The 5000-nt window shown below is 47.8% G+C and overlaps 1 protein-coding gene across 2 annotated transcripts in view; it reads right to left on the bottom strand.

The window, feature by feature from the left end:
* The window catches only part of fhl3a (four and a half LIM domains 3a), a 241508-nt gene that overhangs the window by 90238 nt on the left and 146270 nt on the right, over nucleotides 1–5000 (bottom strand). The window contains exon 1 of one of the 2 annotated variants that reach the window (XM_076050921.1): nucleotides 1992–1995. The exons of the other annotated variant lie outside the window; for it this stretch is intronic. The gene's annotated coding sequence lies outside the window, so the exon portion shown is untranslated. Of the gene's footprint in view, nucleotides 1–1991; nucleotides 1996–5000 lie in introns of those variants that run through there. 2 annotated transcript variants of the gene reach the window in all.

Raw genomic sequence — 5000 nt, 5'->3', positions numbered from 1 at the left:
TCACATTCCTGTTGTCATACAGCAGTTGTTGAGTCTCTAGAAAGACTTTTTGGGCACATTTAGAGTAAAAGCACAGAAAGGTTCGTGTTTCTTGGAAGCAGTTTGGCAAGATAAACTGGAAGCAATGAGCTGCATCAGATGAACGTGACTTTGTCCTGGTCTAACAGCAGCCTCCCTCACCGCCAATGCCAGCTGACCCACAAGAGCAGGTAACAACAAGAGTAACAAGTGCTCAACGTCTCCAGTTGACTTGAATTATTATTCATTTTAATTCTGTCTCCGTCCATCTTCTGTTCCTCCCCATAGCCACGCAGCTCGGCCGTCCTATGACGAAACCACTGACTTCACATCACCCTCATTTCATTCTCACCGAATCCATGAATGGAAACACGGCACTCACTTTCATTTCCTTTAAAGCCAACTTTCAAGAAGCCGCCTTAAAACTCACTGAGCGGAAACTCAACCCGAGAGACACGAGTGATGCAGCGCTGGCTGGCTGGCTGGCTGGATCAGGCAGCTAAAGCCACTGATTAATGCACAATTATTGCTGCGTTGCTGTCAGTTGACAGGACGGGCTGATGGAGTTAGCGGCGCTGGTGAGGAGTGTGTTAAAGCTCTCGGCGGGCATCCAGCTGGCCCCTCGCTCATCTCTGGGATGCGGCTCGTCTCCGCCGTGCCAGCTGGCAGCGGAACACACCGTCGTGCTCATTCATGACAGGCATCTCCAGAAAAAGAAAAAGGCAAAAAAAAAAAAAAAACTTGTGAAAAACACTCGTGGTTCTTGAACGGATGCTTTCAACGAGACGTTTTCGGCGAGGAAAAAAAAAAAAAAAAAGTGGAGGAGGGGGCGGAAACCCACATGCACACAGAGAAAAGGGAAGGAGAAAAACGCCTTTTCATCAGTTCTAAGCCAAGGACGTTTGGGGCATTTGGGAAAAGTTTATTCAACACGTTCCCCAAAACATTATTCATCTATGTCGTATGTTGAGTGTGATGCCGCACACATTCAGTTCCACTGATGTGAAGAGGCAGTCAAGAAAGAAGACAACAAAGGCCGAAGCCCTCTCACATGGATGCTATTTATATCCATGTTTTCTATATGTTTAAACAGAGAAAGGCCAGGATTATAGGAATCGAATACATACAGGAAAAAAGTTTGGTTGTTGTTTTTTTTTTCCTTTGGTTATTACACGAATTGGAGGAACGCGTTATGTTGCGAGAATGTTTTAATTTTGCTGTGGGAGTGGCTCTAAATAATCCCATTATCAATTCATTTGGAAATGTTTCTCCGTTTAACCAAGGCTGTATTTTCAGTTACTATTACCATGATTATTGTTATTTTAGCAATGGTGGGCCAAAAAAAATGCAATACGACCTCCTGAAATGTTTTAGCAGCAAAAACGCACACAAACATCATCAAATATTTAGGTCGAATGATCTTTAAGGGACATTCCGGGTGTTAAACTGTTCATTTAAACAGAGTTAAACTGTTTGTGCTTTAACCTGCCTACATTAACCTTCATCAGCTGGTTTCATGCAGGGAGTTCTGACCCCCGGAGAAAGTGGAGCAGATACAGAAGAACAACAACCCTCCGACAACTTTAAACACTAAACGCACTTCATTTGCCGCTGAAGCCCAGCGCAGCCACGCGTCCGGGGCGTATTTGCATGCCGTTTGGAAATAGGACAGAGTGATGCAACATGTGGACAGTGGAGGCAGCGCCATCCATCCATCCGCTCTGAATCACCGGATTTTTTCGGCTCCTCACCAGGAACCGTTGGCACGCGGCTGCGGAATGGGGACGGCCTGCCAAAATGCAAAAGCGTCCTCTGTTCTCCCTTGGCTTTGGCGACGGCGATAAATCAAAAACGCCCAACAACAATTAGCACTCTGTTGACACTCCATTCACATCCAACAGTTGATACAGGAAGTGGGCCAAATGATGCGGAACGCGTCTTATTGTCTTGCCAAGTGCATCTGCCGCCGACACCAGCGGGGATCCGGCCGCTCGTTTGGAAAAAAAAAAAAAAAAAAAAAAAAAGTGAAGGGGAATTAAAAAAAAACGTTTCGCCGACGCGTCGGTTAGCTATTGTATAACAGCGCGTTGGCACACTTGCACTACATACATCCTGTGCGGAAGGGAAGGCACGGGGGACAATTAATCCCTTGATTATATCACTGGTGGAAGGTGAACTCGCGAGCGCACGCCTCTCAGGTCAAACACACAGCAGCGTGTCCTCCTCCTCCTCCTTCTCCTCCTCTTCCTCCTCCTCCTCCTCCTTTACATTCAATGGGTTGAAGGAGTCGCTCAGAGCCATCCGACGCACTTCAATAACAACGGAGATAAACAACACTCATCCGGTCTAATCTCTCCACGGACCAGCCGGCTCAATCAATTAATTACCTAGTGGCTTGCGTTTTCACTACGGGGCATTGGTAATGATCTTTAAATATTAATTTGCCTTTGTCCAGGGACTGATATGAGAGGCAGCCTGCCGTGGGAGGTGAACCTGATGAATCGCCAGAGGAGAGTTCAGGCGAGTTTGGCGGCAAAGAAACAACCCCCCCCCCCCCACGACACCACCCTAACTCCCCAACCCTGCTGCATGCACAAGAGATGTAAATAACCTTTTCCGGAAAACTCTCACTGTTGTTGTTGTTGTTGTTGTTGTTTTTTACATACCGCCCAGGTCGTTTGTTTCAGAAAATAAATAACAAGTTTGAACAAGTGTTTGGGATTTAAGGTGATTGCTGAAGATCGTTTGGAGGCTGTGTTGTTGTTGCTGCTGTTTGTTTTTGGATTCCCGTCCTGTGGGTGGCTGATCTCGGCAAAACTCTTCAAAAACCCGCGCGGAGAAAGACCCAACTCAGCTGCTCCCCACGCCATCCACGCGATTGGAGTTGTCATGTGCTCACAATTCATTTGGAATGCGTGTGTTTGAGTTTCCCGTTTTTTTGTTTGTGTTTTTTTTTTTTTTTTTTTTGCAGGTGGAGGGATTATTTATTTTGGAATCACACCCGCGAGTCAAGAAAAGGGAAGAAAGGAAATGGAGCGGCGTTAGGAATTTTCCGGAGATGTTCTGAGAGCACCGCTGAAGGAATCACGCTGCAGCCACAACAACATCCAAGTTGTTGGGAAGCGCGCGGCGTCTTCAGAGGATTGTATCTATCTTCATTTAGGCTGTCTTTGAATAATTAATCCAATACATTTATTTATTACTCCTCACCACTTAGATACCCAGGTGAGTTGAGCTCCTCCTGGGACGGATGCTCAGGGGAGGGGAGAGGAGGGAGTGGAAATTCCTCTCCTCCCCCCCCCCCCCCTTCTCCATCTCCTGCTCTGCATCAGTGTTTGTAGCCCTGAGCAGAGGAAGCAGCACAAAAAAAAAGAGGAAAAAAAAAGGAGCCAGATTTGGCCTCTGTCCACCCTACCTGCAGAAAAGCCTGCATCAGCATATTTCCAAGTGCTCCAATGGGCCGAAACCTGAAGGGGGGCGGGGGGGGGGGGGGGGGGGAGTGATTTCTGCTGCGAAGCTAATTGGCTCATGCATTCTAAAAGGTCTGCTTTCGATTTTTGTTATAATTGGCACAAAGGTATGAAACGTCTGCGTTTGGAGGGGACTTTAATTGTTTTAGAAAACAAAACAAAACAAATAAAAAAAAAAAAAAAAAAGCAGGGAGAATTGTTTGTCTAATAAAAACGTGAAATGAGGTTGCAAACCTGTTCCGGCGCCGTAATGGCTGCGCACAGTTTCAATATTTGTTAGATCACACATCTTCAATCCTGCCACATGCTGTGATCAAAGACGCCTTTCAACTTCAACTCGTACCGGAAAAGGGGGAGAAGAAGAAGAAAAAGAGGGAAAAAATATAAAAAGCGGCGTATTTGCAAAGAAGCACTCCAAAGTTGTTTCATTTTTTATTTTATTTTTTTGTAAAGCTCTCGCTGGAGAAGATGTGGGTCAACGGCGGCCGCGTGTACACAACAGATCCCACGTGCGCGGCTTGCGCGCCTATCAAAAAAAAAAAAGGAAAAGAAAAAAAAAAGGTGTTGTTTTGTGTGCGTCCGAGCCTTGTTAAAACACCCTCTGAGCCAAATTCAACATGAAATATCGAATTTCCCTGTGATCTCGCCGTATCTGCCGCTCATCTTAACACCCGACCGGAACTTGACCGCATGCCAAGTTGGGGGTGGGGGGTGGGGGGGTGTTGAAAACCAGCGCAAACTGAGGGAAGGGCTTAACAAATTACCACTCGGCTGCCAAGTTCCTGCGAGGGAGTGCAGAGGCACGGCGGCTTAGAGGAAAGAGGACTGGAAGCCCCCTGCTAGAGAGAGAGACAGAGAGAGAGGGAGGGAGAGAGAGAGAGAGAGAGAGAGAAGCCCCAGAGGGGGTGAGGGGTGAGTCGGAAGAGGGAACGCCGAGCGAAGGTGGTTGAAAGTGCGTCGAGAGAGGGAGAGAGAGAGAGAGAGAGAGAGAGGAAGCGCAGGGTAAAGAAGGAACAAGATAAAGAGGCGGAGGGAGACGGGAAGGAGTGAGAGGCAGAGCGGCGAGAGGACAAAAAAAAAAATGAGGGAACAGAAGAGGCTTGATATGATTTCAATGGAATGTTTGTTGACAGTGCTCCGTGGCCCCGGGGCCCCGGGATAAATGATTGAACACTGCGCCTGTCAAAGCCAGAGGATTTCTGTGGGCTTGTGTTTCCTCGCCGCGCTGCTTTGGCTGCAGGGAAGGTAGCGCTCGGCTAATTGACTCGGAATTAAGCATGAAACGCAACTGAGCGCAGAGCCTTCGTCCTCTCTCTGCCACGGCCGGCCTCCCGACCAGAGCGGGGGAGGAGGGGGGGGGGAGGGGGCTTCCAGCCGGTTTAGGGCTACACACATAGAGAGAGAGAGAGAGAGAGAGAGAGAGAGAGAGAGAAATACACACATATGTGCTCATGTTGAGATAAAATCAGACGTGTGCAAACACACAAGCCCGGATGCATCCGAGAAGAGGAG

This window comes from Nelusetta ayraudi, unplaced genomic scaffold, assembly GCF_046127955.1.
Source record: "Nelusetta ayraudi isolate G7.1 ecotype Tasmania unplaced genomic scaffold, CSIRO-AGI_Nayr_v1 ptg000131l, whole genome shotgun sequence".
In the NCBI taxonomy this organism is placed as follows: Eukaryota; Metazoa; Chordata; class Actinopteri; order Tetraodontiformes; family Monacanthidae; genus Nelusetta; species Nelusetta ayraudi.
This window is presented reverse-complemented; position numbering and strand designations above follow the sequence as displayed.